The sequence below is a fragment of the Myotis brandtii genome, unplaced genomic scaffold (genome assembly GCF_000412655.1).
Source record: "Myotis brandtii unplaced genomic scaffold, ASM41265v1 scaffold1603, whole genome shotgun sequence".
NCBI classification, from domain to species: Eukaryota; Metazoa; Chordata; class Mammalia; order Chiroptera; family Vespertilionidae; genus Myotis; species Myotis brandtii.
Window position 1 is genome coordinate 196595 of NW_005355850.1, and position 8326 is coordinate 204920.

Consider the following 8326-nt stretch of genomic DNA (forward strand, 5'->3'; position numbering starts at 1 on the left):
CCATTTGACCCAGTCATCCCACTTCTAGAAATATAACCTAAGAATCCTAAAACACCAATCAGAAAGGATATATTCACCCCTATGTTCATAACAGCATAATTTATAATAGCTAAGACTTGGAAACAGCCCAAGTGCTCATCAGCAGATGAGTGGATAAAAAAACTATGATACAGTTACACAATGGAATCCTACACAGCAATAAAAAAGAAAGATTCTTACCATTTGCAACAAAAAGGATGGACCTGGAGAGTATTATGCTGAGCAAATGAAGTCAGTCAGAGAAAGATAAGTATCACATGATCTCACTCATATGTGGAATCTAATGAACCAAACAAACAGATGATCAAAAATAGACCCAGAGTCATAGAAGCATGAACAGACTGTTGAACCTCAGAGGGAAGGCAGGGGAGAGTGGGTGGGAAGAGATCAGCCAATGAATTTATGTGCATATATGTATAACCTGGGGACACACACAATGGGGTGGTGAGGGCCTTGGGGGGGATGGGAGTGGGCTAGAAGAGATTTATGGGGGGAAAAGAGGGTCTATGTAATATTTCAACAATAAAGATTAAAAAAAATAAAACATGATACTTCTTAATATATATGCACCCAACAGGGAGCACCGAAATATATAAACAACTACTCACAGAACTAAGGGAGAAACAGATAAAAACACAGTCATAGTTGGAGACCTTAATCCTCCATTGACAGCTTTAGACAGGTCAACCAAACAGAAAATCAATAAAGACAATAAATGAAACACTAGACCAAATGGACATAATTGACATTTACAGAACCTTTCATCCCAGAACACCAGATTATACATTCTTCTCCAGGGCACATGGAACATTCTCAAATAGAAATGACTGGGTCAAAAAAGAAATAAAAGGTGAGATCAAAAGATATATAGAAACAAATGAGGATGACAATACAATATATCAAACCCTCTTGGATGCATTGAAAGCAGTATTTAGAGGGAAGTTTATATCATCACAGGCCTATCTCAAGAAACAAGAAAAATCATCCGTAGAAAACCTGACATCACATCTTAAAGTACTAGAGAAACGAAGAACATAAGCAACCCAAAGTCAGCAGAAGAAAGGAAAAAATAAAAAAATATAGCAGAATTAAATAAAATAGAGGGGGAAAAAACTACACAAAAAAATCAATAAAACAAAGAGCTGGTCCTTTGAAAAGATGAATAAAATTGAGAAACTCCTGAATAGACTCACTGAGAAAAAAAGGGAAAAGACCCATTTAAACAAAATCAGAAATGATAGAGAAGACACCACAGACATCAGACATCACAGTTATAGCAAGGATCATACTAGAATATTATGAAAGACTACATGCCATCAAATTCAATAACCTAGAAGAAATGGATAAGTTCCTAGAAATATATAACCTTCTAGACTAAGTCATGAAGAACTGGAAAATCTAAATAGACGGGTCAGCAGTGAGGAGATTGAAACAACCATCAAAATCCTCCCCCAAAACAAAAATCCAGTGAATTCTACCTAACGTTCAAAGAAGATTTAAAACCTATCCTTCTCAAACTCTCCCAAAAAATTGAAAAAGAGGCAATATTTTCTAACATAGTCTATGAGGCCAATATAACCCTAATACCAAAACCTGGCAAACATAACACATTCATCTCTGATGAATGCAGATGCAAAAAATCCTAAACAAAATATGAGCAAATCAAATAGAACAGTACATCAAAAAAATAATACATCATGATCAAATGGGGTTCATTCCAGGGGCACAAGGATGGTTCAACATACACAAATCAATCAGTGTAATACACCACATTAATAAAAGAAAGGATAAAAATAATATGATCTTATCAATAGATGCAGAAAAAGCACTTGCTAAGATACAACATCCATTTGTGATTAAAACACTCAATAAAAGAGGAATACAAGGAAAGTACTTCAACATAAAGGCCATATATGATAAACCCACAGCTATTATCATACTCAGTGGAGAAAAAATGAAAGCCTTTCTTCTAAGATCAAAAACAAGACAAAAATGTCCATTCTTACCACTCTTATTCAACATAGTGCTGGGAGTCCTAGCCAGAGCAATAAGGCAAGAGAAAGAAATAAAAGGCATCCAAACAGGGAAGGAAGAAGTCAAACTGTCACTTTTTGCGGATGACATGATTTTGTAATTAGAAAATCCCAAAGACTCCACCAAAAAATTATTAGAAACAATAAGCAAATACAGTCAAGTTGCAGGATACAAAATCAATGTGCAACATTGTCTTCCTGTATAGTAACAAAACTTCAGAAAAAGAAATGAAAAAAACACACACAATTATTTTTGCAATTGCAACCAAAAGACTAAAGTACCTAGGACTAGCCCAGCTGCATGTGGCTTAGTGATTGAGCATCTACCTATGGACCAGGAGGTAGGGGTTCGATTCCCAGTCAGGGCACATGCCCAGGTTGCGGGCTTAATCCCCAGTGTGGGGCATGTAAGGAAGCACCAGATAGATGATTCTCTCTCATCATTTATGTTTCTATCTCTCTCTCCTTCTCCCTTCCTCTCTGAAATAAATAAAAATATATATTTTTTAAAAATACCTAGCAATAGCCCTAGCTGGTTTGGCTCACTGGATAGAGCATCGGCCTACAGAATGAAGGGTCCCGGGTTTGATTATGATCAAGGGTGCATGCCTGGATTGCAGGCTTGATCCCCAATAGGGGGCATGCAGGAAGCAGCCAATCAATGATTCCCTCTCATCGTCGATGTTTCTATCTCTCTCTCCCTTTGCCTTCCTCTCTGAAATCAATAAAAATATATTTTAAAAATACTAATAATAAATAAATAAAATAAAAATACCTAGCAATAAACTTAACAAAGAACAAGAAAGACCTATATACTAAAAATTACAAAGGATTATTAAAAGAGATTGAAAAAGACACAACAAAATGAAAAAATATCCGGTGTTCATGGATTGGAAGAATCAATATAGTTAAAATAGCCATATTATTGAAAGCAACATACAGATTTAATACAATCCCCATCAAAATCCCTGTCATTTTTTAAATAGAATGAGAAATCATCAGATTTGTATGGAACCACACAAAATCCTGAGTAGCCAAAGCCAACCTGAGAAAAAAGAACCAAGCTGGAGGTATCCTGCCACCTGACTTCAAATTATACTACAGAGCTACAATAATCAAAACAGCATGGCAGTGGCAAAGAAACAGACATACAGATCAATGGAACAGAATAGAGAGCCCAGCTATAAAACCACATGTATATAGACAGATAATTTTCAACAAAAGAGCCAGAATTGCACAATGGAGTAAAGATAGTCCCTTCAATAAATGGTGCTGAGAAAACCGGAAAGCCACATGCAAACGACTGAAACTGGATTACAGTTTGTCCCCATGTACAAAAATAATAATTCAAAATGGATCAAAGATCTAAATATAAGACCCAAAATAATAAGTAACATAGAAGAAAATATGGGTATCAAATTTATGGACCTGGGTCGTAGAGAACATTTTATGAACTTGACTCCAAAGGTAAGGGAAGTAAAAGCAACAATAAATGAATGGGACTATATCAAATAAAAGCTTCTGCAAAGCAAAAGAAACTGACAACAAAACAAAGAGGCAACCAACCAGATGGGAGATATTTGCAAACAGTAGCTCTGACAAAGGTTTAATTTCCAAAATATATAAAGACCTCGTAAAACTCAACACCAAACAAACAACCCAATCAAAAAGTGGATAGAAGACATGTGAACAACCAATAGATATATGAAAAGATGTTCAACCTCACTGACAATTAAGAAAATGCAAATCAAAACTACAATGAGATACCACGTTACATCTGTTAGAGTGGCCATTAGCAACAAGACAAGTAATAACAAGTGTTGGAGAGGTTGTGGGGAAAAGGGAACCCTCATTCACTGCTGGTGGGAATGTAGACTGGTACAGCCGCTATGGAAAGCAGTCAAAAAATTAAGAATAGAGCTACTATAAGACCCAGCCATCCCACTCCTGGGTATATATCTGAAAAACTCAAAATAATGTTTCAACAAAGATATATGCACCCCTATGTTCATTGCAGCATTCTTCACAGTGGCCAAGACATGGAAACAACCAAAGTGTCCTGCGATAGAGGACTGGATAAAGAAGATGTGGTACATATACAAAATGGAATAGTACTCAGCCATAAGGAAGGATGAAATAGCACCATTTGCAACAGCATGGATGGACCTTGAGAACATTATGCTAAGTGAACTAAGTCAGAAAAAGCTAAAAACCATATGATTTTATGCACATGTGGGATATAAAACTGAAACTCATGAACACAAACAGCAGTGTGGTGGTTGCCAAGGGGAAAGGGGTGGGAGTTGAAGGAGGTCCTAATATAAGGTGACAGGAGATTTGACTCTGGCTGGTGGACACATGATGCAATATACAGATCTTATAACATAGAAACCCACACCTGAAGCCTATATATTCATGTTTATCAATGTCATCCCAGTCAGTTTGATAAGTAAAAATTTTATTAAAAAGCAGTAAGAGAAAAGCAGTTAGTTACCTACAAGGGAGTGCCCATAGGATTGTCAGCTGATTTATCAACAGAAACTATATAGGCCAGAAATGGCGTGGCAAGAAATAGTCAAAGTGATGAACAGCAAGGACCTACAACCAAGATTACTCTACTCAGCAAAGCTATCATCTAGGACTGAAGGTCAGATAAAGAGCTTCACAGACAAGAAAAAGCTAAAGGAGTTCATCACCACCAAAACAGCATTACATGAAATGTTGAAGGGTATTCTTTAAAAAAAGAAGAAGAAGAAAAAGGAGAGGAAAAAAGATAAAAAATATGAACAATAAAATGGCAATAAATACATACCTATCAACAATTGAGTCTAAAAATCAAAATAAACTAACAAGGAATCTAGTGAACAAAATAAACTGATGAATAAAGTAGAACCAGAGGCATGGGAACATGGCACAGACTGACAAATCTCAGAGGGAAAGGAGGTAATGGAGTGGGAAGAGATTAACCAAAGAACTTATATGCATATATGCATTACTTATGAACACAGACAATAAGGTGGTGAAGAGCTGGGGCAGGGCAGGAACCGGGTTGGAAGGGAAAATGGGGAGAAAAAAGGGCACATGTGTAACACTCTCAACAATAAAGGTTTAAATATAAAAAATAAAACCAAAATATTTTTCCTTAGGTTAGAGATCTAAGCCCTTATGTAATATATCAGAAATACATCTTTGTAAACAACTTATCAAGAGGCATAACAGACCACCAGTTGAAACACTATCATTCTACTCCTCTAAGAAAACAGCAGAGAACACAAACGTACTGGATCCAAGAGGTCTTTTTAATTTAATTACAGAGTAAAATTATTTGGAAAATTTGAAAGGTCTAACAATTAGACAAAAAGTAAAGCATTGCTATACCAATCAAATTATAGAGCCGCTTAAACATATTTATGAAGTACTTGACATCATGGAGCTATGGGTCAAGTCATATCAAATAGAAACATCAGGCACAAACATCACATGTACAGAATGAACAACTATGTTAAATCCACACACCGAGGAAGTCTACATTGAAATCTACATGCTGAAGAAAGAGTCAGTCTTGTTTTATGTCATGGATGTTTTGCAGTTATTCTGCCTAAATTTATACAAAGACAAATGCTTACCTTCTCTGTAGAACTGAAAGCTATCCTGACCTGCACCCATAGTGACAGAGATGAGCCCACAGTTGCCATTTCCTTCATAAGGAACCTCTCTTGCTTATGAATATTTATGAAGTCAGGGTCATTTGCAGCAGAATTCTCAGGCCTACAGCTGCAGACTCCATTCTTTCAAAGTTAAAGGGGAAGATCTTGATTACTACCACTCACTTGCCTGGTAACAGGAGGTCAAGACAGTTTGCAGCTTAATAGTTTTCAAGTCAAGTTTGTTATAAAGTGGAAAACAGTATGGAGTTTCCTCACAAAATTAAAAATGGAACTCCCATTTGACCCAGTAATCCCACTTCTAGGAATATATCCCAAGAAATCAGAAACACCAATCAGAAAGGACATATGCACCCCTATGTTCATAGCAGCACAATTCACCATAGCTAAGATTTGGAAACAGCCTAAGTGTCCATCAGCAGATGAGTGGATTAAAAAACTATGGTACATCTACACAATGGATTACCACTCTGCTGTAAACAAGAAAGAACTCTTACCATTTGCAACAGCATGGATGTACCTGATGAACATTATGCTAAGCAAAATAAGCCAGTCAAAGAAAGGTAAATAGCACATGATCTCACTCATATGTGGAATATAATGAACATAAACTGATGAACAAAAATAGATCCAGAGACATAGAAGCGTCAAACAGACCATCAAACCTCAGAGGGAAGGTGAGTAGGAGGGGTAAGAGACCAAAGGACTTGTATTCATGAGTATAAGCAAAACCAATGGACACAGACAGTAAGGGGGTGAGGGCATGTGCTGGGGTGGGGGTGTGGGAGCGGCTGGGGAGAGGTCAATGGGGGAAAAGGAGACATATGTAATACTTTAAGCAATAAAAAATTTTAAAAAGTTTGTTATAAAGCATCTCAGGAGGAGACATGCTATTGGTTGTTTTGAAACTGAAAACCAAGCTGGTGTGTCTACTCAGTAAGGCACTACATGTATCTGCTCATAAGATACATGGAGAAATTTATACTATATGTAGAATGGTAAGTACATCTCCATGTAACATGGTAATAGAAAAACTATCTTAATCACATTAACGGAGAACTGTGCAAAGCTAATAGAGTTTGCAGAAATGGATTGTTCCCTAAAGTGTTGAATTTCTAAAGTAGAGCTGGAATGATAACAGGATAACAAGCACCTTTTATCTTTGCGAGATATGGATAGGATTCCTGTGTCCAGGCCTTTGTTGTCCTTGACGTACTGGAAGGCATTATCCATGAGGCCACCCCTGCAGCCCTCATTGCCCTGAGCGCGAGAGCAGTCCACCAGGTTCTGCTCACTCAGAGAGACGAGTTTGCCAGTTTTCCGGAACATCTGTCCTTCAAGGGAACCAGTTGCACTAAAAGCCCAACAAGAACCACACTGACCCTGAAAACAAAATTCAAAAGCTCTCAGTCTACCATACAAATAGCAAGACTGACAATAGCCCCTGTATCTGAAAATTCTTTTTAAAATAGAAACCTGCATATTGTTATATTTTCTACATAAAAAGGCCACACGTTCGTTTTTGGCTTTACTCTTGGCGCGACCTGCTGGACACCATCATACCTGACTGCACAGGAGCCGCTCGGCCTTTCTCTCTCCAATCCACAGCCACGTGAGGTCCGGATCGCTTCCCCCTCCCGGGGTCCTGGTTTTGAAAGCCATTTACCATCCTCCTGAATTCTTCGTTGGTGTTTAAGGAAAAGGAAATAGAGTGTTGCAAAGCAAGATTCTTTTTGCTGACATACTAGGAGAAGAAACACAGAAAGCGGAGCCTCTGATGCCACACGCACCGTGTCAGCAAAGGCATTCGTTGCCATGGCGAAGCTGCATCTCCCTCGCTGTGTTCCTGATTGTGCAGTTCAGTCATTTTCATACTCTCCTGCCGCTCCGCTCTTCTACACCTTTCTTCATTCTAGAGGCACAGAAATTAGCTACGGTCTTTATTTGCATTTAAAACAGGGATGCAAGTCCTATTGAGTCAGGACAGGCTGTCATGAAGTGAAGGCCTCAGGAAGCTACTCTGGGCCATAAACTCCCAACAGCATGGACCTCTGTGGGGCCTCCAGGTGAGTGACAAGGCTCAGTTAGTTGATCCGAACTTGTCCCAGGGCAGGTCATACCTACCTCAGCGAACCTGGGGGAGGCACACCTCTTACAGGAATCCCTCCACCCACCTCAGCGGATTAACCCTGAGTGTGACTTAGTCCTATACTTTTTGGTTAAAATCCCCGGAGGACTGACAACAGTGCTAGTGACTCCTGTTTATTCTGCAGCAAAGGAGGGCGGGTGGGGAGGCAGGGCTCACAGGCAGAGGCGCTCACTGTGTCAGGAAGGGCGCAGCTGGGTTTGGGAAGAATGGGGATGGGGTGGCCATGCCCAGAGCACACACATGGAGGTCCAGGCCCTGGTGCTGGGGTGACTGGGACGGGCTGGGAGGGCTCCAGGGAAGGCGGGCTCTCCTAGTGCTCCTGTCCTGTCCCCCCAGGCAGGGAGTCTTCCTCCCTCCCAGGCCTTTCTCCAAGTCCCCAGGAAGGACTCCTTTACAGAGAAACGTGGTCTAGTTATGGAGGGGGGGGGGGGGGGAAAAAG

General features: G+C 39.3%; 1 pseudogene; it reads right to left on the reverse strand.

Moving 5' to 3' along the window:
- Positions 1 to 6852: 6852 nt before the first annotated feature.
- Positions 6853 to 8326, reverse strand: part of LOC102248099 — a 3038-nt pseudogene continuing 1564 nt past the window's right edge.